Source organism: Brienomyrus brachyistius, chromosome 23 (genome assembly GCF_023856365.1).
Source record: "Brienomyrus brachyistius isolate T26 chromosome 23, BBRACH_0.4, whole genome shotgun sequence".
Classification (NCBI taxonomy): domain Eukaryota; kingdom Metazoa; phylum Chordata; class Actinopteri; order Osteoglossiformes; family Mormyridae; genus Brienomyrus; species Brienomyrus brachyistius.
Genome location: NC_064555.1, coordinates 12,028,457 through 12,054,468, shown reverse-complemented (window position 1 = coordinate 12,054,468; position 26,012 = coordinate 12,028,457). Strand labels below are relative to the sequence as shown.

The following is a 26,012-nucleotide window of genomic DNA, read 5'->3' as shown; positions in this document are numbered from 1 at the left end:
GTGGCCGCAGCAACCCCGGTTCGAATCTGGGTCAAGACAGGTGTATGGCCCACTCTCGTTGGTTTCTAAGCGTTCACTTCCAAGTGACTGCGTAATTTTCTGAATACGCACCCTCTACCTTTCAGCAGTCTCCGCTTTCTCATCTTCATTGTCAGTGGTTATACTGATGTTCGACTTTTGACGGGTAGAATCTCAATACGTTCGGAATTAGAAGCAAAGATGACGCATTAACTAGGGCATGTCCCGAAGTTTTCGTTTCCGTCACTATAGTTGAACAGGCGTAAATTATAAGAGGAAAGGAAAACTGCGTTTTACTAGTGAATACATCATAACAACGGAATTTGCGGCGATTGGTGGAAATATGCCAAAATTTGAAAGAGCAATTGGTCACAGTGTAACTCATTGTTGCACAATGGCAAATTGAAAGAATGCATTGATTTCTGTTCGGATGATCCTCTCTCGCTTTGTTTTTCCTAATTATCGCGCCGTTTAGAATGTACTTGGTTAAGCTTTGCGAAGCCGGATCCGCGATGTGCCAGTTGCAAATTCGTTTTGGAACTGTCGTCCAGTACGTGTATTTTTACATTTCAGAAAGGGACCAATATCAACTGAAAAAAAGACGATTCCAACGAACAAAGCATATCTGATGAAATGAGTGCAAACTTTGTGTATATGAAATCTAGCATATTGAAAAAAAAGTCTGTTGCCAGTGCATTTTCATTTGATATAATGGTCACCACATATGAATTGTCCTCAGCAAGGTTCCATGGGCGGTGACTGTGTAAAATCGCAATGATCTATCATTATTTTAACCAGTGATCACTAAGAGCCATATTTCCATTAGGGGAAGAAATTGAATACTGTACTTGTCGGTAGTGATATTTTAATAAGGACAGGGAGGAAATGCGTCCTTGTGGTATAGCGCCTGGCCTACGGCTCAGCAAAGCGGCCGTGATCGTATAGTGGTCAGTACTCTGCGTTGTGGCTGCAGCAACCCCGGTTCGAATCCGGGTCACGGCAGGTGTATGGCCCACTCTCGTTGGTTTCTAAGCGTTCACTTCCAAGTGACCGCGTAATTTTCTGAATACGCACCCTCTACCTTTCAGCAGTCTCCGCTTTCTCATCTTCATTGTCAGTGGTTATACTGATGTTCGACTTTTGACGGGTAGAATCTCAATACGTTCGAAATTAGAAGCAATCAAGACGCATTAACTAGGGCAAGTCCCGAAGTGCTCATTTTCATCACTATAGTTGAACAGGTGTAAATTATAAGAGGAAAGGAAAACTGCGTTTTACTAGTGAATACATCATAACAACGGAATTTGCGGCGATTGGTGGAAATATGCCAAAATTTGAAAGAGCAATTGGTCACAGTGTAACTCATTGTTGCACAATGGCAAATTGAAAGAATGCATTGATTTCTGTTCGGATGATCCTCTCTCGCTTTGTTTTTCCTAATTATCGCGCCGTTTAGAATGTACTTGGTTAAGCTTTGCGAAGCCGGATCCGCGATGTGCCAGTTGCAAATTCGTTTTGGAACTGTCGTCCAGTACGTGTATTTTTACATTTCAGAAAGGGACCAATATCAACTGAAAAAAAGACGATTCTAACGAACAAAGCATATCTGATGAAATGAGTGCAAACTTTGTGTATATGAAATCTAGCATATTGAAAAAAAAGTCTGTTGCCAGTGCATTTTCATTTGATATAATGGTCACCACATATGAATTGTCCTCAGCAAGGTTCCATGGGCGGTGACTGTGTAAAATCGCAATGATCTATCATTATTTTAACCAGTGATCACTAAGAGCCATATTTCCATTAGGGGAAGAAATTGAATTCTGTACTTGTCTGTGGTGATATTTTAATAAGGACAGGGAGGAAATGCGTCCTTGTGGTATAGCGCCTGGCCTACGGCTCAGCAAAGCGGCCGTGATCGTATAGTGGTCAGTACTCTGCGTTGTGGCTGCAGCAACCCCGGTTCGAATCCGGGTCACGGCAGGTGTATGGCCCACTCTCGTTGGTTTCTAAGCGTTCACTTCCAAGTGACCGCGTAATTTTCTGAATACGCACCCTCTACCTTTCAGCAGTCTCCGCTTTCTCATCTTCATTGTCAGTGGTTATACTGATGTTCGACTTTTGACGGGTAGAATCTCAATACGTTCGAAATTAGAAGCAATCAAGACGCATTAACTAGGGCAAGTCCCGAAGTGCTCATTTTCATCACTATAGTTGAACAGGTGTAAATTATAAGAGGAAAGGAAAACTGCGTTTTACTAGTGAATACATCATAACAACGGAATTTGCGGCGATTGGTGGAAATATGCCAAAATTTGAAAGAGCAATTGGTCACAGTGTAACTCATTGTTGCACAATGGCAAATTGAAAGAATGCATTGATTTCTGTTCGGATGATCCTCTCTCGCTTTGTTTTTCCTAATTATCGCGCCGTTTAGAATGTACTTGGTTAAGCTTTGCGAAGCCGGATCCGCGATGTGCCAGTTGCAAATTCGTTTTGGAACTGTCGTCCAGTACGTGTATTTTTACATTTCAGAAAGGGACCAATATCAACTGAAAAAAAGACGATTCTAACGAACAAAGCATATCTGATGAAATGAGTGCAAACTTTGTGTATATGAAATCTAGCATATTGAAAAAAAAGTCTGTTGCCAGTGCATTTTCATTTGATATAATGGTCACCACATATGAATTGTCCTCAGCAAGGTTCCATGGGCGGTGACTGTGTAAAATCGCAATGATCTATCATTATTTTAACCAGTGATCACTAAGAGCCATATTTCCATTAGGGGAAGAAATTGAATTCTGTACTTGTCTGTGGTGATATTTTAATAAGGACGGGGAGTAAAGGCGTCCTTGTGATATAGCGCCTGGCCTATGGCTCAGCAAAGCGGCCGTGATCGTATAGTGGTCAGTACTCTGCGTTGTGGCCGCAGCAACATCGGTTCGAATCCGGGTCACGGCAGGTGTATGGCCCACTCTCGTTGGTTTCTAAGCGTTCACTTCCAAGTGACTGCGTAATTTTCTGAATACGCACCCTCTACCTTTCAGCAGTCTCCGCTTTCTAATCTTCTTTGTCAGTGGTTATACTGATGTTCGACTTTTGACGGGTAGAATCTCAATACGTTCGAAATTAGAAGCAAAGATGACGTATTAACTAGGGCATGTCCCGAAGTTCTCGTTTCCATCACTATAGTTGAACAGGTGTAAATTATAAGAGGAAAGGAAAACTGCGTTTTACTAGTGAATACATCATAACAACGGAATTTGCGGCGATTGGTGGAAATATGCCAAAATTTGAAAGAGCAATTGGTCACAGTGTAACTCATTATTGCACAATGGCAAATTGAAAGAATGCATTGATTTCTGTTCGGATGATCCTCTCTCGCTTTGATTTTCCTAATTATCGCGCCGTTTAGAATGTACTTGGTTAAGCTTTGCGAAGCCGGATCCGCGATGTGCCAGTTGCAAATTCGTTTTGGAACTGTCGTCCAGTACGTGTATTTTTACATTTCAGAAAGCGACCGATATCAACTGAAAAAAGACGAGTCTAACGAACAAAGCATATCTGATGAAATGAGTGCAAGCTTCGTATATGTGAAATGTAGCATATTGAAAAAAAGTCTTTTGCCAGTGCATTTTCATTTGATATAATGGTCACCACATATGAATTGTCCTCAGCAAGGTTCCATGGGCGGTGACTGTGTAAAATCGCAATGATCTATCATTATTTTAACCAGTGATCACTAAGAGCCATATTTCCATTAGGGGAAGAAATTGAATTCTGTACTTGTCTGTGGTGATATTTTAATAAGGACGGGGAGTAAAGGCGTCCTTGTGATATAGCGCCTGGCCTATGGCTCAGCAAAGCGGCCGTGATCGTATAGTGGTCAGTACTCTGCGTTGTGGCCGCAGCAACCCCGGTTCGAATCCGGGTCACGGCAGGTGTATGGCCCACTCTCGTTGGTTTCTAAGCGTTCACTTCCAAGTGACCGCGTAATTTTCTGAATACGCACCCTCTACCTTTCAGCAGTCTCCGCTTTCTCATCTTCATTGTCAGTGGTTATACTGATGTTCGACTTTTGACGGGTAGAATCTCAATACGTTCGAAATTAGAAGCAATCAAGACGCATTAACTAGGGCAAGTCCCGAAGTGCTCATTTTCATCACTATAGTTGAACAGGTGTAAATTATAAGAGGAAAGGAAAACTGCGTTTTACTAGTGAATACATCATAACGACGGAATTTGCGGCGATTGGTGGAAATATGCCAAAATTTGAAAGAGCAATTGGTCACAGTGTAACTCATTATTGCACAATGGCAAATTGAAAGAATGCATTGATTTCTGTTCGGATGATCCTCTCTCGCTTTGTTTTTCCTAATTATCGCGCCGTTTAGAATGTGCTTGGTTAAGCTTTGCGAAGCCGGATCCGCGATGTGCCAGTTGCAAATTCGTTTTGGAACTGTCGTCCAGTACGTGTATTTTTACATTTCAGAAAGGGACCAATATCAACTGAAAAAAAGACGATTCTAACGAACAAAGCATATCTGATGAAATGAGTGCAAACTTTGTGTATATGAAATCTAGCATATTGAAAAAAAAGTCTGTTGCCAGTGCATTTTCATTTGATATAATGGTCACCACATATGAATTGTCCTCAGCAAGGTTCCATGGGCGGTGACTGTGTAAAATCGCAATGATCTATCATTATTTTAACCAGTGATCACTAAGAGCCATATTTCCATTAGGGGAAGAAATTGAATTCTGTACTTGTCTGTGGTGATATTTTAATAAGGACGGGGTGGAAAGGCGTCCTTGTGGTATATCGCCTGGCCTATGGCTCAGCAAAGCGGCCGTGATCGTATAGTGGTCAGTACTCTGCGTTGTGGCCGCAGCAACCCCGGTTCGAATCTGGGTCACGGCAGGTGTATGGCCCACTCTCGTTGGTTTCTAAGCGTTCACTTCCAAGTGACTGCGTAATTTTCTGAATACGCACCCTCTACCTTTCAGCAGTCTCCGCTTTCTCATCTTCATTGTCAGTGGTTATACTGATGTTCGACTTTTGACGGGTAGAATCTCAATACGTTCGGAATTAGAAGCAAAGATGACGCATTAACTAGGGCATGTCCCGAAGTTTTCGTTTCCGTCACTATAGTTGAACAGGCGTAAATTATAAGAGGAAAGGAAAACTGCGTTTTACTAGTGAATACATCATAACAACGGAATTTGCGGCGATTGGTGGAAATATGCCAAAATTTGAAAGCGCAATTGGTCACAGTGTAACTCATTATTGCGCAATGGCAAATTGAAAGAATGCATTGATTTCTGTTCGGATGATCCTCTCTCGCTTTGATTTTCCTAATTATCGCGCCGTTTAGAATGTACTTGGTTAAGCTTTGCGAAGCCGGATCCGCGATGTGCCAGTTGCAAATTCGTTTTGGAACTGTCGTCCAGTACGTGTATTTTTACATTTCAGAAAGGGACCGATATCAACTGAAAAAAAGACGATTCTAACGAACAAAGCATATCTGATGAAATGAGTGCAAACTTTGTGTATATGAAATCTAGCATATTGAAAAAAAAGTCTGTTGCCAGTGCATTTTCATTTGATATAATGGTCACCACATATGAATTGTCCTCAGCAAGGTTCCATGGGCGGTGACTGTGTAAAATCGCAATGATCTATCATTATTTTAACCAGTGATCACTAAGAGCCATATTTCCATTAGGGGAAGAAATTGAATTCTGTACTTGTCTGTGGTGATATTTTAATAAGGACGGGGAGTAAAGGCGTCCTTGTGATATAGCGCCTGGCCTATGGCTCAGCAAAGCGGCCGTGATCGTATAGTGGTCAGTACTCTGCGTTGTGGCCGCAGTAACATCGGTTCGAATCCGGGTCACGGCAGGTGTATGGCCCACTCTCGTTGGTTTCTAAGCGTTCACTTCCAAGTGACTGCGTAATTTTCTGAATACGCACCCTCTACCTTTCAGCAGTCTCCGCTTTCTAATCTTCTTTGTCAGTGGTTATACTGATGTTCGACTTTTGACGGGTAGAATCTCAATACGTTCGAAATTAGAAGCAAAGATGACGTATTAACTAGGGCATGTCCCGAAGTTCTCGTTTCCATCACTATAGTTGAACAGGTGTAAATTATAAGAGGAAAGGAAAACTGCGTTTTACTAGTGAATACATCATAACAACGGAATTTGCGGCGATTGGTGGAAATATGCCAAAATTTGAAAGAGCAATTGGTCACAGTGTAACTCATTATTGCACAATGGCAAATTGAAAGAATGCATTGATTTCTGTTCGGATGATCCTCTCTCGCTTTGATTTTCCTAATTATCGCGCCGTTTAGAATGTACTTGGTTAAGCTTTGCGAAGCCGGATCCGCGATGTGCCAGTTGCAAATTCGTTTTGGAACTGTCGTCCAGTACGTGTATTTTTACATTTCAGAAAGCGACCGATATCAACTGAAAAAAGACGAGTCTAACGAACAAAGCATATCTGATGAAATGAGTGCAAGCTTCGTATATGTGAAATGTAGCATATTGAAAAAAAGTCTTTTGCCAGTGCATTTTCATTTGATATAATGGTCACCACATATGAATTGTCCTCAGCAAGGTTCCATGGGCGGTGACTGTGTAAAATCGCAATGATCTATCATTATTTTAACCAGTGATCACTAAGAGCCATATTTCCATTAGGGGAAGAAATTGAATTCTGTACTTGTCTGTGGTGATATTTTAATAAGGACGGGGAGTAAAGGCGTCCTTGTGATATAGCGCCTGGCCTATGGCTCAGCAAAGCGGCCGTGATCGTATAGTGGTCAGTACTCTGCGTTGTGGCCGCAGCAACCCCGGTTCGAATCCGGGTCACGGCAGGTGTATGGCCCACTCTCGTTGGTTTCTAAGCGTTCACTTCCAAGTGACCGCGTAATTTTCTGAATACGCACCCTCTACCTTTCAGCAGTCTCCGCTTTCTCATCTTCATTGTCAGTGGTTATACTGATGTTCGACTTTTGACGGGTAGAATCTCAATACGTTCGAAATTAGAAGCAATCAAGACGCATTAACTAGGGCAAGTCCCGAAGTGCTCATTTTCATCACTATAGTTGAACAGGTGTAAATTATAAGAGGAAAGGAAAACTGCGTTTTACTAGTGAATACATCATAACGACGGAATTTGCGGCGATTGGTGGAAATATGCCAAAATTTGAAAGAGCAATTGGTCACAGTGTAACTCATTATTGCACAATGGCAAATTGAAAGAATGCATTGATTTCTGTTCGGATGATCCTCTCTCGCTTTGTTTTTCCTAATTATCGCGCCGTTTAGAATGTGCTTGGTTAAGCTTTGCGAAGCCGGATCCGCGATGTGCCAGTTGCAAATTCGTTTTGGAACTGTCGTCCAGTACGTGTATTTTTACATTTCAGAAAGGGACCAATATCAACTGAAAAAAAGACGATTCTAACGAACAAAGCATATCTGATGAAATGAGTGCAAACTTTGTGTATATGAAATCTAGCATATTGAAAAAAAAGTCTGTTGCCAGTGCATTTTCATTTGATATAATGGTCACCACATATGAATTGTCCTCAGCAAGGTTCCATGGGCGGTGACTGTGTAAAATCGCAATGATCTATCATTATTTTAACCAGTGATCACTAAGAGCCATATTTCCATTAGGGGAAGAAATTGAATTCTGTACTTGTCTGTGGTGATATTTTAATAAGGACGGGGTGGAAAGGCGTCCTTGTGGTATATCGCCTGGCCTATGGCTCAGCAAAGCGGCCGTGATCGTATAGTGGTCAGTACTCTGCGTTGTGGCCGCAGCAACCCCGGTTCGAATCTGGGTCACGGCAGGTGTATGGCCCACTCTCGTTGGTTTCTAAGCGTTCACTTCCAAGTGACTGCGTAATTTTCTGAATACGCACCCTCTACCTTTCAGCAGTCTCCGCTTTCTCATCTTCATTGTCAGTGGTTATACTGATGTTCGACTTTTGACGGGTAGAATCTCAATACGTTCGGAATTAGAAGCAAAGATGACGCATTAACTAGGGCATGTCCCGAAGTTTTCGTTTCCGTCACTATAGTTGAACAGGCGTAAATTATAAGAGGAAAGGAAAACTGCGTTTTACTAGTGAATACATCATAACAACGGAATTTGCGGCGATTGGTGGAAATATGCCAAAATTTGAAAGCGCAATTGGTCACAGTGTAACTCATTATTGCGCAATGGCAAATTGAAAGAATGCATTGATTTCTGTTCGGATGATCCTCTCTCGCTTTGATTTTCCTAATTATCGCGCCGTTTAGAATGTACTTGGTTAAGCTTTGCGAAGCCGGATCCGCGATGTGCCAGTTGCAAATTCGTTTTGGAACTGTCGTCCAGTACGTGTATTTTTACATTTCAGAAAGCGACCGATATCAACTGAAAAAAGACGAGTCTAACGAACAAAGCATATCTGATGAAATGAGTGCAAGCTTCGTATATGTGAAATGTAGCATATTGAAAAAAAGTCTTTTGCCAGTGCATTTTCATTTGATATAATGGTCACCACATATGAATTGTCCTCAGCAAGGTTCCATGGGCGGTGACTGTGTAAAATCGCAATGATCTATCATTATTTTAACCAGTGATCACTAAGAGCCATATTTCCATTAGGGGAAGAAATTGAATTCTGTACTTGTCTGTGGTGATATTTTAATAAGGACGGGGAGTAAAGGCGTCCTTGTGATATAGCGCCTGGCCTATGGCTCAGCAAAGCGGCCGTGATCGTATAGTGGTCAGTACTCTGCGTTGTGGCCGCAGCAACCCCGGTTCGAATCCGGGTCACGGCAGGTGTATGGCCCACTCCCGTTGGTTTCTAAGCGTTCACTTCCAAGTGACCGCGTAATTTTCTGAATACGCACCCTCTACCTTTCAGCAGTCTCCGCTTTCTCATCTTCATTGTCAGTGGTTATACTGATGTTCGACTTTTGACGGGTAGAATCTCAATACGTTCGAAATTAGAAGCAATCAAGACGCATTAACTAGGGCAAGTCCCGAAGTGCTCATTTTCATCACTATAGTTGAACAGGTGTAAATTATAAGAGGAAAGGAAAACTGCGTTTTACTAGTGAATACATCATAACGACGGAATTTGCGGCGATTGGTGGAAATATGCCAAAATTTGAAAGAGCAATTGGTCACAGTGTAACTCATTATTGCACAATGGCAAATTGAAAGAATGCATTGATTTCTGTTCGGATGATCCTCTCTCGCTTTGTTTTTCCTAATTATCGCGCCGTTTAGAATGTGCTTGGTTAAGCTTTGCGAAGCCGGATCCGCGATGTGCCAGTTGCAAATTCGTTTTGGAACTGTCGTCCAGTACGTGTATTTTTACATTTCAGAAAGGGACCAATATCAACTGAAAAAAAGACGATTCTAACGAACAAAGCATATCTGATGAAATGAGTGCAAACTTTGTGTATATGAAATCTAGCATATTGAAAAAAAAGTCTGTTGCCAGTGCATTTTCATTTGATATAATGGTCACCACATATGAATTGTCCTCAGCAAGGTTCCATGGGCGGTGACTGTGTAAAATCGCAATGATCTATCATTATTTTAACCAGTGATCACTAAGAGCCATATTTCCATTAGGGGAAGAAATTGAATTCTGTACTTGTCTGTGGTGATATTTTAATAAGGACGGGGTGGAAAGGCGTCCTTGTGGTATATCGCCTGGCCTATGGCTCAGCAAAGCGGCCGTGATCGTATAGTGGTCAGTACTCTGCGTTGTGGCCGCAGCAACCCCGGTTCGAATCTGGGTCACGGCAGGTGTATGGCCCACTCTCGTTGGTTTCTAAGCGTTCACTTCCAAGTGACTGCGTAATTTTCTGAATACGCACCCTCTACCTTTCAGCAGTCTCCGCTTTCTCATCTTCATTGTCAGTGGTTATACTGATGTTCGACTTTTGACGGGTAGAATCTCAATACGTTCGGAATTAGAAGCAAAGATGACGTATTAACTAGGGCATGTCCCGAAGTTTTCGTTTCCGTCACTATAGTTGAACAGGCGTAAATTATAAGAGGAAAGGAAAACTGCGTTTTACTAGTGAATACATCATAACAACGGAATTTGCGGCGATTGGTGGAAATATGCCAAAATTTGAAAGCGCAATTGGTCACAGTGTAACTCATTATTGCGCAATGGCAAATTGAAAGAATGCATTGATTTCTGTTCGGATGATCCTCTCTCGCTTTGTTTTTCCTAATTATCGCGCCGTTTAGAATGTACTTGGTTAAGCTTTGCGAAGCCGGATCCGCGATGTGCCAGTTGCAAATTCGTTTTGGAACTGTCGTCCAGTACGTGTATTTTTACATTTCAGAAAGCGACCGATATCAACTGACAAAAGACGAGTCTAACGAACAAAGCATATCTGATGAAATGAGTGCAAGCTTCGTATATGTGAAATGTAGCATATTGAAAAAAAGTCTTTTGCCAGTGAATTTTCATTTGATATAATGGACACCACATATGAATTGTCCTCTGCGAGATTCCATGGGCGGTGACTGTGTAAAATCGCAATGATCTATCATTATTTTAACCAGTGATCACTAAGAGCCATATTTCCATTAGGGGAAGAAATTGAATACTGTACTTGTCGGTGGTGATATTTTAATAAGGACAGGGAGGAAATGCGTCCTTGTGGTATAGCGCCTGGCCTACGGCTCAGCAAAGCGGCCGTGATCGTATAGTGGTCAGTACTCTGCGTTGTGGCTGCAGCAACCCCGGTTCGAATCCGGGTCACGGCAGGTGTATGGCCCACTCTCGTTGGTTTCTAAGCGTTCACTTCCAAGTGACCGCGTAATTTTCTGAATACGCACCCTCTACCTTTCAGCAGTCTCCGCTTTCTCATCTTCATTGTCAGTGGTTATACTGATGTTCGACTTTTGACGGGTAGAATCTCAATACGTTCGAAATTAGAAGCAATCAAGACGCATTAACTAGGGCAAGTCCCGAAGTGCTCATTTTCATCACTATAGTTGAACAGGTGTAAATTATAAGAGGAAAGGAAAACTGCGTTTTACTAGTGAATACATCATAACAACGGAATTTGCGGCGATTGGTGGAAATATGCCAAAATTTGAAAGAGCAATTGGTCACAGTGTAACTCATTGTTGCACAATGGCAAATTGAAAGAATGCATTGATTTCTGATCGGATGATCCTCTCTCGCTTTGTTTTTCCTAATTATCGCGCCGTTTAGAATGTACTTGGTTAAGCTTTGCGAAGCCGGATCCGCGATGTGCCAGTTGCAAATTCGTTTTGGAACTGTCGTCCAGTACGTGTATTTTTACATTTCAGAAAGGGACCAATATCAACTGAAAAAAAGACGATTCTAACGAACAAAGCATATCTGATGAAATGAGTGCAAACTTTGTGTATATGAAATCTAGCATATTGAAAAAAAAGTCTGTTGCCAGTGCATTTTCATTTGATATAATGGTCACCACATGTGAATTGTCCTCAGCAAGGTTCCATGGGCGGTGACTGTGTAAAATCGCAATGATCTATCATTATTTTAACCAGTGATCACTAAGAGCCATATTTCCATTAGGGGAAGAAATTGAATTCTGTACTTGTCTGTGGTGATATTTTAATAAGGACGGGGAGTAAAGGCGTCCTTGTGATATAGCGCCTGGCCTATGGCTCAGCAAAGCGGCCGTGATCGTATAGTGGTCAGTACTCTGCGTTGTGGCCGCAGCAACCCCGGTTCGAATCCGGGTCACGGCAGGTGTATGGCCCACTCTCGTTGGTTTCTAAGCGTTCACTTCCAAGTGATCGCGTAATTTTCTGAATACGCACCCTCTACCTTTCAGCAGTCTCCGCTTTCTCATCTTCATTGTCAGTGGTTATACTGATGTTCGACTTTTGACGGGTAGAATCTCAATACGTTCGAAATTAGAAGCAATCAAGACGCATTAACTAGGGCAAGTCCCGAAGTGCTCATTTTCATCACTATAGTTGAACAGGTGTAAATTATAAGAGGAAAGGAAAACTGCGTTTTACTAGTGAATACATCATAACAACGGAATTTGCGGCGATTGGTGGAAATATGCCAAAATTTGAAAGAGCAATTGGTCACAGTGTAACTCATTGTTGCACAATGGCAAATTGAAAGAATGCATTGATTTCTGTTCGGATGATCCTCTCTCGCTTTGTTTTTCCTAATTATCGCGCCGTTTAGAATGTACTTGGTTAAGCTTTGCGAAGCCGGATCCGCGATGTGCCAGTTGCAAATTCGTTTTGGAACTGTCGTCCAGTACGTGTATTTTTACATTTCAGAAAGGGACCAATATCAACTGAAAAAAAGACGATTCTAACGAACAAAGCATATCTGATGAAATGAGTGCAAACTTTGTGTATATGAAATCTAGCATATTGAAAAAAAAGTCTGTTGCCAGTGCATTTTCATTTGATATAATGGTCACCACATATGAATTGTCCTCAGCAAGGTTCCATGGGCGGTGACTGTGTAAAATCGCAATGATCTATCATTATTTTAACCAGTGATCACTAAGAGCCATATTTCCATTAGGGGAAGAAATTGAATTCTGTACTTGTCTGTGGTGATATTTTAATAAGGACGGGGAGTAAAGGCGTCCTTGTGATATAGCGCCTGGCCTATGGCTCAGCAAAGCGGCCGTGATCGTATAGTGGTCAGTACTCTGCGTTGTGGCCGCAGCAACATCGGTTCGAATCCGGGTCACGGCAGGTGTATGGCCCACTCTCGTTGGTTTCTAAGCGTTCACTTCCAAGTGACTGCGTAATTTTCTGAATACGCACCCTCTACCTTTCAGCAGTCTCCGCTTTCTAATCTTCTTTGTCAGTGGTTACACTGATGTTCGACTTTTGACGGGTAGAATCTCAATACGTTCGAAATTAGAAGCAAAGATGACGTATTAACTAGGGCATGTCCCGAAGTTCTCGTTTCCATCACTATAGTTGAACAGGTGTAAATTATAAGAGGAAAGGAAAACTGCGTTTTACTAGTGAATACATCATAACAACGGAATTTGCGGCGATTGGTGGAAATATGCCAAAATTTGAAAGAGCAATTGGTCACAGTGTAACTCATTATTGCACAATGGCAAATTGAAAGAATGCATTGATTTCTGTTCGGATGATCCTCTCTCGCTTTGATTTTCCTAATTATCGCGCCGTTTAGAATGTACTTGGTTAAGCTTTGCGAAGCCGGATCCGCGATGTGCCAGTTGCAAATTCGTTTTGGAACTGTCGTCCAGTACGTGTATTTTTACATTTCAGAAAGGGACCAATATCAACTGAAAAAAAGACGATTCTAACGAACAAAGCATATCTGATGAAATGAGTGCAAACTTTGTGTATATGAAATCTAGCATATTGAAAAAAAAGTCTGTTGCCAGTGCATTTTCATTTGATATAATGGTCACCACATATGAATTGTCCTCAGCAAGGTTCCATGGGCGGTGACTGTGTAAAATCGCAATGATCTATCATTATTTTAACCAGTGATCACTAAGAGCCATATTTCCATTAGGGGAAGAAATTGAATTCTGTACTTGTCGGTGGTGATATTTTAATAAGGACAGGGAGGAAATGCGTCCTTGTGGTATAGCGCCTGGCCTACGGCTCAGCAAAGCGGCCGTGATCGTATAGTGGTCAGTACTCTGCGTTGTGGCTGCAGCAACCCCGGTTCGAATCCGGGTCACGGCAGGTGTATGGCCCACTCTCGTTGGTTTCTAAGCGTTCACTTCCAAGTGACCGCGTAATTTTCTGAATACGCACCCTCTACCTTTCAGCAGTCTCCGCTTTCTCATCTTCATTGTCAGTGGTTATACTGATGTTCGACTTTTGACGGGTAGAATCTCAATACGTTCGAAATTAGAAGCAATCAAGACGCATTAACTAGGGCAAGTCCCGAAGTGCTCATTTTCATCACTATAGTTGAACAGGTGTAAATTATAAGAGGAAAGGAAAACTGCGTTTTACTAGTGAATACATCATAACAACGGAATTTGCGGCGATTGGTGGAAATATGCCAAAATTTGAAAGAGCAATTGGTCACAGTGTAACTCATTGTTGCACAATGGCAAATTGAAAGAATGCATTGATTTCTGTTCGGATGATCCTCTCTCGCTTTGTTTTTCCTAATTATCGCGCCGTTTAGAATGTACTTGGTTAAGCTTTGCGAAGCCGGATCCGCGATGTGCCAGTTGCAAATTCGTTTTGGAACTGTCGTCCAGTACGTGTATTTTTACATTTCAGAAAGGGACCAATATCAACTGAAAAAAAGACGATTCTAACGAACAAAGCATATCTGATGAAATGAGTGCAAACTTTGTGTATATGAAATCTAGCATATTGAAAAAAAAGTCTGTTGCCAGTGCATTTTCATTTGATATAATGGTCACCACATATGAATTGTCCTCAGCAAGGTTCCATGGGCGGTGACTGTGTAAAATCGCAATGATCTATCATTATTTTAACCAGTGATCACTAAGAGCCATATTTCCATTAGGGGAAGAAATTGAATTCTGTACTTGTCTGTGGTGATATTTTAATAAGGACGGGGAGTAAAGGCGTCCTTGTGATATAGCGCCTGGCCTATGGCTCAGCAAAGCGGCCGCGATGGTATAGTGGTCAGTACTCTGCGTTGTGGCCGCAGCAACATCGGTTCGAATCCGGGTCACGGCAGGTGTATGGCCCACTCTCGTTGGTTTCTAAGCGTTCACTTCCAAGTGACTGCGTAATTTTCTGAATACGCACCCTCTACCTTTCAGCAGTCTCCGCTTTCTAATCTTCTTTGTCAGTGGTTACACTGATGTTCGACTTTTGACGGGTAGAATCTCAATACGTTCGAAATTAGAAGCAAAGATGACGTATTAACTAGGGCATGTCCCGAAGTTCTCGTTTCCATCACTATAGTTGAACAGGTGTAAATTATAAGAGGAAAGGAAAACTGCGTTTTACTAGTGAATACATCATAACAACGGAATTTGCGGCGATTGGTGGAAATATGCCAAAATTTGAAAGAGCAATTGGTCACAGTGTAACTCATTATTGCACAATGGCAAATTGAAAGAATGCATTGATTTCTGTTCGGATGATCCTCTCTCGCTTTGATTTTCCTAATTATCGCGCCGTTTAGAATGTACTTGGTTAAGCTTTGCGAAGCCGGATCCGCGATGTGCCAGTTGCAAATTCGTTTTGGAACTGTCGTCCAGTACGTGTATTTTTACATTTCAGAAAGCGACCGATATCAACTGAAAAAAGACGAGTCTAACGAACAAAGCATATCTGATGAAATGAGTGCAAGCTTCGTATATGTGAAATGTAGCATATTGAAAAAAAGTCTTTTGCCAGTGCATTTTCATTTGATATAATGGTCACCACATATGAATTGTCCTCAGCAAGGTTCCATGGGCGGTGACTGTGTAAAATCGCAATGATCTATCATTATTTTAACCAGTGATCACTAAGAGCCATATTTCCATTAGGGGAAGAAATTGAATTCTGTACTTGTCTGTGGTGATATTTTAATAAGGACGGGGAGTAAAGGCGTCCTTGTGATATAGCGCCTGGCCTATGGCTCAGCAAAGCGGCCGTGATCGTATAGTGGTCAGTACTCTGCGTTGTGGCCGCAGCAACCCCGGTTCGAATCCGGGTCACGACAGGTGTATGGCCCACTCTCGTTGGTTTCTAAGCGTTCACTTCCAAGTGACCGCGTAATTTTCTGAATACGCACCCTCTACCTTTCAGCAGTCTCCGCTTTCTCATCTTCATTGTCAGTGGTTATACTGATGTTCGACTTTTGACGGGTAGAATCTCAATACGTTCGAAATTAGAAGCAATCAAGACGCATTAACTAGGGCAAGTCCCGAAGTGCTCATTTTCATCACTATAGTTGAACAGGTGTAAATTATAAGAGGAAAGGAAAACTGCGTTTTACTAGTGAATACATCATAACAACGGAATTTGCGGCGATTGGTGGAAATATGCCAAAATTTGAAAGAGCAATTGGTCACAGTGTAACTCATTATTGCACAATGGCAAATTGAAAGAATGCATTGATTTCTGTTCGGATGATCCTCTCTCGCTTTGATTTTCCTAATTATCGCGCCGTTTAGAATGTACTTGGTTAAGCTTTGCGAAGCCGGATCCGCGATGTGCCAGTTGCAAATTCGTTTTGGAACTGTCGTCCAGTACGTGTATTTTTACATTTCAGAAAGCGACCGATATCAACTGAAAAAAGACGAGTCTAACGAACAAAGCATATCTGATGAAATGAGTGCAAGCTTCGTATATGTGAAATGTAGCATATTGAAAAAAAGTCTTTTGCCAGTGCATTTTCATGTGATTTAATGGTCACCACATATGAATTGTCCTCAGCAAGGTTCCATGGGCGGTGACTGTGTAAAATCGCAATGATCTATCATTATTTTAACCAGTGATCACTAAGAGCCATATTTCCATTAGGGGAAGAAATTGAATTCTGTACTTGTCTGTGGTGATATTTTAATAAGGACGGGGAGTAAAGGCGTCCTTGTGATATAGCGCCTGGCCTATGGCTCAGCAAAGCGGCCGTGATCGTATAGTGGTCAGTACTCTGCGTTGTGGCCGCAGCAACCCCGGTTCGAATCCGGGTCACGGCAGGTGTATGGCCCACTCTCGTTGGTTTCTAAGCGTTCACTTCCAAGTGACCGCGTAATTTTCTGAATACGCACCCTCTACCTTTCAGCAGTCTCCGCTTTCTCATCTTCATTGTCAGTGGTTATACTGATGTTCGACTTTTGACGGGTAGAATCTCAATACGTTCGAAATTAGAAGCAATCAAGACGCATTAACTAGGGCAAGTCCCGAAGTGCTCATTTTCATCACTATAGTTGAACAGGTGTAAATTATAAGAGGAAAGGAAAACTGCGTTTTACTAGTGAATACATCATAACAACGGAATTTGCGGCGATTGGTGGAAATATGCCAAAATTTGAAAGAGCAATTGGTCACAGTGTAACTCATTGTTGCACAATGGCAAATTGAAAGAATGCATTGATTTCTGTTCGGATGATCCTCTCTCGCTTTGTTTTTCCTAATTATCGCGCCGTTTAGAATGTACTTGGTTAAGCTTTGCGAAGCCGGATCCGCGATGTGCCAGTTGCAAATTCGTTTTGGAACTGTCGTCCAGTACGTGTATTTTTACATTTCAGAAAGGGACCAATATCAACTGAAAAAAAGACGATTCTAACGAACAAAGCATATCTGATGAAATGAGTGCAAACTTTGTGTATATGAAATCTAGCATATTGAAAAAAAAGTCTGTTGCCAGTGCATTTTCATTTGATATAATGGTCACCACATATGAATTGTCCTCAGCAAGGTTCCATGGGCGGTGACTGTGTAAAATCGCAATGATCTATCATTATTTTAACCAGTGATCACTAAGAGCCATATTTCCATTAGGGGAAGAAATTGAATTCTGTACTTGTCTGTGGTGATATTTTAATAAGGACGGGGAGTAAAGGCGTCCTTGTGATATAGCGCCTGGCCTATGGCTCAGCAAAGCGGCCGCGATCGTATAGTGGTCAGTACTCTGCGTTGTGGCCGCAGCAACATCGGTTCGAATCCGGGTCACGGCAGGTGTATGGCCCACTCTCGTTGGTTTCTAAGCGTTCACTTCCAAGTGACTGCGTAATTTTCTGAATACACACCCTCTACCTTTCAGCAGTCTCCGCTTTCTAATCTTCTTTGTCAGTGGTTACACTGATGTTCGACTTTTGACGGGTAGAATCTCAATACGTTCGAAATTAGAAGCAAAGATGACGTATTAACTAGGGCATGTCCCGAAGTTCTCGTTTCCATCACTATAGTTGAACAGGTGTAAATTATAAGAGGAAAGGAAAACTGCGTTTTACTAGTGAATACATCATAACAACGGAATTTGCGGCGATTGGTGGAAATATGCCAAAATTTGAAAGAGCAATTGGTCACAGTGTAACTCATTATTGCACAATGGCAAATTGAAAGAATGCATTGATTTCTGTTCGGATGATCCTCTCTCGCTTTGATTTTCCTAATTATCGCGCCGTTTAGAATGTACTTGGTTAAGCTTTGCGAAGCCGGATCCGCGATGTGCCAGTTGCAAATTCGTTTTGGAACTGTCGTCCAGTACGTGTATTTTTACATTTCAGAAAGCGACCGATATCAACTGAAAAAAGACGAGTCTAACGAACAAAGCATATCTGATGAAATGAGTGCAAGCTTCGTATATGTGAAATGTAGCATATTGAAAAAAAGTCTTTTGCCAGTGCATTTTCATTTGATATAATGGTCACCACATATGAATTGTCCTCAGCAAGGTTCCATGGGCGGTGACTGTGTAAAATCGCAATGATCTATCATTATTTTAACCAGTGATCACTAAGAGCCATATTTCCATTAGGGGAAGAAATTGAATTCTGTACTTGTCTGTGGTGATATTTTAATAAGGACGGGGAGTAAAGGCGTCCTTGTGATATAGCGCCTGGCCTATGGCTCAGCAAAGCGGCCGTGATCGTATAGTGGTCAGTACTCTGCGTTGTGGCCGCAGCAACCCCGGTTCGAATCCGGGTCACGGCAGGTGTATGGCCCACTCTCGTTGGTTTCTAAGCGTTCACTTCCAAGTGACCGCGTAATTTTCTGAATACGCACCCTCTACCTTTCAGCAGTCTCCGCTTTCTCATCTTCATTGTCAGTGGTTATACTGATGTTCGACTTTTGACGGGTAGAATCTCAATACGTTCGAAATTAGAAGCAATCAAGACGCATTAACTAGGGCAAGTCCCGAAGTGCTCATTTTCATCACTATAGTTGAACAGGTGTAAATTATAAGAGGAAAGGAAAACTGCGTTTTACTAGTGAATACATCATAACAACGGAATTTGCGGCGATTGGTGGAAATATGCCAAAATTTGAAAGAGCAATTGGTCACAGTGTAACTCATTATTGCACAATGGCAAATTGAAAGAATGCATTGATTTCTGTTCGGATGATCCTCTCTCGCTTTGATTTTCCTAATTATCGCGCCGTTTAGAATGTACTTGGTTAAGCTTTGCGAAGCCGGATCCGCGATGTGCCAGTTGCAAATTCGTTTTGGAACTGTCGTCCAGTACGTGTATTTTTACATTTCAGAAAGCGACCGATATCAACTGAAAAAAGACGAGTCTAACGAACAAAGCATATCTGATGAAATGAGTGCAAGCTTCGTATATGTGAAATGTAGCATATTGAAAAAAAGTCTTTTGCCAGTGCATTTTCATGTGATTTAATGGTCACCACATATGAATTGTCCTCAGCAAGGTTCCATGGGCGGTGACTGTGTAAAATCGCAATGATCTATCATTATTTTAACCAGTGATCACTAAGAGCCATATTTCCATTAGGGGAAGAAATTGAATTCTGTACTTGTCTGTGGTGATATTTTAATAAGGACGGGGAGTAAAGGCGTCCTTGTGATATAGCGCCTGGTCTATGGCTCAGCAAAGCGGCCGTGATCGTATAGTGGTCAGTACTCTGCGTTGTGGCCGCAGCAACCCCGGTTCGAATCCGGGTCACGGCAGGTGTATGGCCCACTCTCGTTGGTTTCTAAGCGTTCACTTCCAAGTGACCGCGTAATTTTCTGAATACGCACCCTCTACCTTTCAGCAGTCTCCGCTTTCTCATCTTCATTGTCAGTGGTTATACTGATGTTCGACTTTTGACGGGTAGAATCTCAATACGTTCGAAATTAGAAGCAATCAAGACGCATTAACTAGGGCAAGTCCCGAAGTGCTCATTTTCATCACTATAGTTGAACAGGTGTAAATTATAAGAGGAAAGGAAAACTGCGTTTTACTAGTGAATACATCATAACGACGGAATTTGCGGCGATTGGTGGAAATATACCAAAATTTGAAAGAGCAATTGGTCACAGTGTAACTCATTATTGCACAATGGCAAATTGAAAGAATGCATTGATTTCTGTTCGGATGATCCTCTCTCGCTTTGTTTTTCCTAATTATCGCGCCGTTTAGAATGTGCTTGGTTAAGCTTTGCGAAGCCGGATCCGCGATGTGCCAGTTGCAAATTCGTTTTGGAACTGTCGTCCAGTACGTGTATTTTTACATTTCAGAAAGGGACCAATATCAACTGAAAAAAAGACGATTCTAACGAACAAAGCATATCTGATGAAATGAGTGCAAACTTTGTGTATATGAAATCTAGCATATTGAAAAAAAAGTCTGTTGCCAGTGCATTTTCATTTGATATAATGGTCACCACATATGAATTGTCCTCAGCAAGGTTCCATGGGCGGTGACTGTGTAAAATCGCAATGATCTATCATTATTTTAACCAGTGATCACTAAGAGCCATATTTCCATTAGGGGAAGAAATTGAAATCTGTACTTGTCTGTGGTGATATTTTAATAAGGACGGGGTGGAAAGGCGTCCTTGTGGTATATCGCCTGGCCTATGGCTCAGCAAAGCGGCCGTGATCGTATAGTGGTCAGTACTCTGCGTTGTGGCCGCAGCAACCCCGGTTCGAATCTGGGTCACGGCAGGTGTATGGCCCACTCTCGTTGGTTTCTAAGCGTTCACTTCCAAGTGACTGCGTAATTTTCTGAATACGCACCCTCTACCTTTCAGCAGTCTCCGCTTTCTCATCTTCATTGTCAGTGGTTATACTGATGTTCGACTTTTGACGGGTAGAATCTCAATACGTTCGGAATTAGAAGCAAAGATGACGCATTAACTAGGGCATGTCCCGAAGTCCTCGTTTCCATCACTATAGTTGAACAGGTGTAAATTATAAGAGATAAGGAAAACTGCGTTTTACTAGTGAATACATCATAACAACGGAATTTGCGGCGATTGGTGGAAATATGCCAAAATTTGAAAGCGCAATTGGTCACAGTGTAACTCATTATTGCGCAATGGCAAATTGAAAGAATGCATTGATTTCTGTTCGGATGATCCTCTCTCGCTTTGTTTTTCCTAATTATCGCGCCGTTTAGAATGTACTTGGTTAAGCTTTGCGAAGCCGGATCCGCGATGTGCCAGTTGCAAATTCGTTTTGGAACTGTCGTCCAGTACGTGTATTTTTACATTTCAGAAAGCGACCGATATCAACTGAAAAAAGACGAGTCTAACGAACAAAGCATATCTGATGAAATGAGTGCAAGCTTCGTATATGTGAAATGTAGCATATTGAAAAAAAGTCTTTTGCCAGTGCATTTTCATTTGATATAATGGTCACCACATATGAATTGTCCTCAGCAAGGTTCCATGGGCGGTGACTGTGTAAAATCGCAATGATCTATCATTATTTTAACCAGTGATCACTAAGAGCCATATTTCCATTAGGGGAAGAAATTGAATTCTGTACTTGTCTGTGGTGATATTTTAATAAGGACGGGGTGGAAAGGCGTCCTTGTGGTATATCGCCTGGCCTATGGCTCAGCAAAGCGGCCGTTATCGTATAGTGGTCAGTACTCTGCGTTGTGGCCGCAGCAACCCCGGTTCGAATCTGGGTCACGGCAGGTGTATGGCCCACTCTTGTTGGTTTCTAAGCGTTCACTTCCAAGTGACCGCGTAATTTTCTGAATACGCACCCTCTACCTTTCAGCAGTCTCCGCTTTCTCATCTTCATTGTCAGTGGTTATACTGATGTTCGACTTTTGACGGGTAGAATCTCAATACGTTCGAAATTAGAAGCAATCAAGACGCATTAACTAGGGCAAGTCCCGAAGTGCTCATTTTCATCACTATAGTTGAACAGGTGTAAATTATAAGAGGAAAGGAAAACTGCGTTTTACTAGTGAATACATCATAACAACGGAATTTGCGGCGATTGGTGGAAATATGCCAAAATTTGAAAGAGCAATTGGTCACAGTGTAACTCATTATTGCACAATGGCAAATTGAAAGAATGCATTGATTTCTGTTCGGATGATCCTCTCTCGCTTTGTTTTTCCTAATTATCGCGCCGTTTAGAATGTGCTTGGTTAAGCTTTGCGAAGCCGGATCCGCGATGTGCCAGTTGCAAATTCGTTTTGGAACTGTCGTCCAGTACGTGTATTTTTACATTTCAGAAAGGGACCAATATCAACTGAAAAAAAGACGATTCTAACGAACAAAGCATATCTGATGAAATGAGTGCAAACTTTGTGTATATGAAATCTAGCATATTGAAAAAAAAGTCTGTTGCCAGTGCATTTTCATTTGATATAATGGTCACCACATATGAATTGTCCTCAGCAAGGTTCCATGGGCGGTGACTGTGTAAAATCGCAATGATCTATCATTATTTTAACCAGTGATCACTAAGAGCCATATTTCCATTAGGGGAAGAAATTGAATTCTGTACTTGTCTGTGGTGATATTTTAATAAGGACGGGGTGGAAAGGCGTCCTTGTGGTATATCGCCTGGCCTATGGCTCAGCAAAGCGGCCGTGATCGTAGATTAGTCAGTACTCTGCGTTGTGGCCGCAGCAACCCCGGTTCGAATCTGGGTCACGGCAGGTGTATGGCCCACTCTCGTTGGTTTCTAAGCGTTCACTTCCAAGTGACTGCGTAATTTTCTGAATACGCACCCTCTACCTTTCAGCAGTCTCCGCTTTCTCATCTTCATTGTCAGTGGTTACACTGATGTTCGACTTTTGACGGGTAGAATCTCAATACGTTCGAAATTAGAAGCAAAGATGACGTATTAACTAGGGCATGTCCCGAAGTTCTCGTTTCCATCACTATAGTTGAACAGGTGTAAATTATAAGAGGAAAGGAAAACTGCGTTTTACTAGTGAATACATCATAACAACGGAATTTGCGGCGATTGGTGGAAATATGCCAAAATTTGAAAGAGCAATTGGTCACAGTGTAACTCATTATTGCACAATGGCAAATTGAAAGAATGCATTGATTTCTGTTCGGATGATCCTCTCTCGCTTTGATTTTCCTAATTATCGCGCCGTTTAGAATGTACTTGGTTAAGCTTTGCGAAGCCGGATCCGCGATGTGCCAGTTGCAAATTCGTTTTGGAACTGTCGTCCAGTACGTGTATTTTTACATTTCAGAAAGCGACCGATATCAACTGAAAAAAGACGAGTCTAACGAACAAAGCATATCTGATGAAATGAGTGCAAGCTTCGTATATGTGAAATGTAGCATATTGAAAAAAAGTCTTTTGCCAGTGCATTTTCATTTGATATAATTATCACCACATATGAATTGTCCTCAGCAAGGTTCCATGGGCGGTGACTGTGTAAAATCGCAATGATCTATCATTATTTTAACCAGTGATCACTAAGAGCCATATTTCCATTAGGGGAAGAAATTGAATTCTGTACTTGTCTGTGGTGATATTTTAATAAGGACGGGGAGTAAAGGCGTCCTTGTGATATAGCGCCTGGCCTATGGCTCAGCAAAGCGGCCGTGATCGTATAGTGGTCAGTACTCTGCGTTGTGGCCGCAGCAACCCCGGTTCGAATCCGGGTCACGGCAGGTGTATGGCCCACTCTCGTTGGTTTCTAAGCGTTCACTTCCAAGTGACCGCGTAATTTTCTGAATACGCACCCTCTACCTTTCAGCAGTCTCCGCTTTCTCATCTTCATTGTCAGTGGTTATACTGATGTTCGACTTTTGACGGGTAGAATCTCAATACGTTCGAAATTAGAAGCAATCAAGACGCATTAACTAGGGCAAGTCCCGAAGTGCTCATTTTCATCACTATAGTTGAACAGGTGTAAATTATAAGAGGAAAGGAAAACTGCGTTTTACTAGTGAATACATCATAACAACGGAATTTGCGGCGATTGGTGGAAATATGCCAAAATTTGAAAGAGCAATTGGTCACAGTGTAACTCATTATTGCACAATGTCAAATTGAAAGAATGCATTGATTTCTGTTCGGATGATCCTCTCTCGCTTTGATTTTCCTAATTATCGCGCCGTTTAGAATGTACTTGGTTAAGCTTTGCGAAGCCGGATCCGCGATGTGCCAGTTGCAAATTCGTTTTGGAACTGTCGTCCAGTACGTGTATTTTTACATTTCAGAAAGCGACCGATATCAACTGAAAAAAGACGAGTCTAACGAACAAAGCATATCTGATGAAATGAGTGCAAGCTTCGTATATGTGAAATGTAGCATATTGAAAAAAAGTCTTTTGCCAGTGCATTTTCATTTGATATAATGGTCACCACATATGAATTGTCCTCAGCAAGGTTCCATGGGCGGTGACTGTGTAAAATCGCAATGATCTATCATTATTTTAACCAGTGATCACTAAGAGCCATATTTCCATTAGGGGAAGAAATTGAATTCTGTACTTGTCTGTGGTGATATTTTAATAAGGACGGGGAGTAAAGGCGTCCTTGTGATATAGCGCCTGGCCTATGGCTCAGCAAAGCGGCCGTGATCGTATAGTGGTCAGTACTCTGCGTTGTGGCCGCAGCAACCCCGGTTCGAATCCGGGTCACGGCAGGTGTATGGCCCACTCTCGTTGGTTTCTAAGCGTTCACTTCCAAGTGACCGCGTAATTTTCTGAATACGCACCCTCTACCTTTCAGCAGTCTCCGCTTTCTCATCTTCATTGTCAGTGGTTATACTGATGTTCGACTTTTGACGGGTAGAATCTCAATACGTTCGAAATTAGAAGCAATCAAGACGCATTAACTAGGGCAAGTCCCGAAGTGCTCATTTTCATCACTATAGTTGAACAGGTGTAAATTATAAGAGGAAAGGAAAACTGCGTTTTACTAGTGAATACATCATAACAACGGAATTTGCGGCGATTGGTGGAAATATGCCAAAATTTGAAAGAGCAATTGGTCACAGTGTAACTCATTATTGCACAATGGCAAATTGAAAGAATGCATTGATTTCTGTTCGGATGATCCTCTCTCGCTTTGTTTTTCCTAATTATCGCGCCGTGTAGAATGTGCTTGGTTAAGCTTTGCGAAGCCGGATCCGCGATGTGCCAGTTGCAAATTCGTTTTGGAACTGTCGTCCAGTACGTGTATTTTTACATTTCAGAAAGGGACCAATATCAACTGAAAAAAAGACGATTCTAACGAACAAAGCATATCTGATGAAATGAGTGCAAACTTTGTGTATATGAAATCTAGCATATTGAAAAAAAAGTCTGTTGCCAGTGCATTTTCATTTGATATAATGGTCACCACATATGAATTGTCCTCAGCAAGGTTCCATGGGCGGTGACTGTGTAAAATCGCAATGATCTATCATTATTTTAACCAGTGATCACTAAGAGCCATATTTCCATTAGGGGAAGAAATTGAATTCTGTACTTGTCTGTGGTGATATTTTAATAAGGACGGGGTGGAAAGGCGTCCTTGTGGTATATCGCCTGGCCTATGGCTCAGCAAAGCGGCCGTGATCGTAGATTAGTCAGTACTCTGCGTTGTGGCCGCAGCAACCCCGGTTCGAATCTGGGTCACGGCAGGTGTATGGCCCACTCTCGTTGGTTTCTAAGCGTTCACTTCCAAGTGACTGCGTAATTTTCTGAATACGCACCCTCTACCTTTCAGCAGTCTCCGCTTTCTCATCTTCATTGTCAGTGGTTATACTGATGTTCGACTTTTGACGGGTAGAATCTCAATACGTTCGGAATTAGAAGCAAAGATGACGCATTAACTAGGGCATGTCCCGAAGTTTTCGTTTCCGTCACTATAGTTGAACAGGCGTAAATTATAAGAGGAAAGGAAAACTGCGTTTTACTAGTGAATACATCATAACAACGGAATTTGCGGCGATTGGTGGAAATATGCCAAAATTTGAAAGCGCAATTGGTCACAGTGTAACTCATTATTGCGCAATGGCAAATTGAAAGAATGCATTGATTTCTGTTCGGATGATCCTCTCTCGCTTTGTTTTTCCTAATTATCGCGCCGTTTAGAATGTACTTGGTTAAGCTTTGCGAAGCCGGATCCG

At 41.9% G+C, this 26,012-nt stretch overlaps 14 non-coding genes across 14 annotated transcripts; all 14 read left to right on the top strand.

The window, feature by feature from the left end:
• The first annotated feature begins 948 nt into the window (after nt 1-948).
• Nucleotides 949-1,020, top strand: trnah-gug (transfer RNA histidin (anticodon GUG)). Its single transcript has one exon. It is a non-coding gene; the product is annotated as a tRNA-His (tRNA).
• Nucleotides 1,021-1,929: 909 nt separating this feature from the next.
• Nucleotides 1,930-2,001, top strand: trnah-gug (transfer RNA histidin (anticodon GUG)). Its single transcript has one exon. It is a non-coding gene; the product is annotated as a tRNA-His (tRNA).
• A 1,888-nt stretch (nt 2,002-3,889) lies between these two features.
• trnah-gug (transfer RNA histidin (anticodon GUG)) lies at nt 3,890-3,961 on the top strand. Its single transcript has one exon. It is a non-coding gene; the product is annotated as a tRNA-His (tRNA).
• A 2,869-nt stretch (nt 3,962-6,830) lies between these two features.
• On the top strand, nt 6,831-6,902 carry trnah-gug (transfer RNA histidin (anticodon GUG)). The gene has a single exon. It is a non-coding gene; the product is annotated as a tRNA-His (tRNA).
• A 1,888-nt stretch (nt 6,903-8,790) lies between these two features.
• Nucleotides 8,791-8,862, top strand: trnah-gug (transfer RNA histidin (anticodon GUG)). The gene has a single exon. It is a non-coding gene; the product is annotated as a tRNA-His (tRNA).
• A 1,888-nt stretch (nt 8,863-10,750) lies between these two features.
• Nucleotides 10,751-10,822, top strand: trnah-gug (transfer RNA histidin (anticodon GUG)). The gene has a single exon. It is a non-coding gene; the product is annotated as a tRNA-His (tRNA).
• A 909-nt stretch (nt 10,823-11,731) lies between these two features.
• On the top strand, nt 11,732-11,803 carry trnah-gug (transfer RNA histidin (anticodon GUG)). Its single transcript has one exon. It is a non-coding gene; the product is annotated as a tRNA-His (tRNA).
• A 1,890-nt stretch (nt 11,804-13,693) lies between these two features.
• trnah-gug (transfer RNA histidin (anticodon GUG)) lies at nt 13,694-13,765 on the top strand. The gene has a single exon. It is a non-coding gene; the product is annotated as a tRNA-His (tRNA).
• A 1,888-nt stretch (nt 13,766-15,653) lies between these two features.
• On the top strand, nt 15,654-15,725 carry trnah-gug (transfer RNA histidin (anticodon GUG)). Its single transcript has one exon. It is a non-coding gene; the product is annotated as a tRNA-His (tRNA).
• Nucleotides 15,726-16,632: 907 nt separating this feature from the next.
• trnah-gug (transfer RNA histidin (anticodon GUG)) lies at nt 16,633-16,704 on the top strand. Its single transcript has one exon. It is a non-coding gene; the product is annotated as a tRNA-His (tRNA).
• Nucleotides 16,705-18,592: 1,888 nt separating this feature from the next.
• Nucleotides 18,593-18,664, top strand: trnah-gug (transfer RNA histidin (anticodon GUG)). The gene has a single exon. It is a non-coding gene; the product is annotated as a tRNA-His (tRNA).
• A 907-nt stretch (nt 18,665-19,571) lies between these two features.
• Nucleotides 19,572-19,643, top strand: trnah-gug (transfer RNA histidin (anticodon GUG)). The gene has a single exon. It is a non-coding gene; the product is annotated as a tRNA-His (tRNA).
• Nucleotides 19,644-23,491: 3,848 nt separating this feature from the next.
• trnah-gug (transfer RNA histidin (anticodon GUG)) lies at nt 23,492-23,563 on the top strand. Its single transcript has one exon. It is a non-coding gene; the product is annotated as a tRNA-His (tRNA).
• Nucleotides 23,564-24,470: 907 nt separating this feature from the next.
• trnah-gug (transfer RNA histidin (anticodon GUG)) lies at nt 24,471-24,542 on the top strand. Its single transcript has one exon. It is a non-coding gene; the product is annotated as a tRNA-His (tRNA).
• Nucleotides 24,543-26,012: the final 1,470 nt, after the last annotated feature.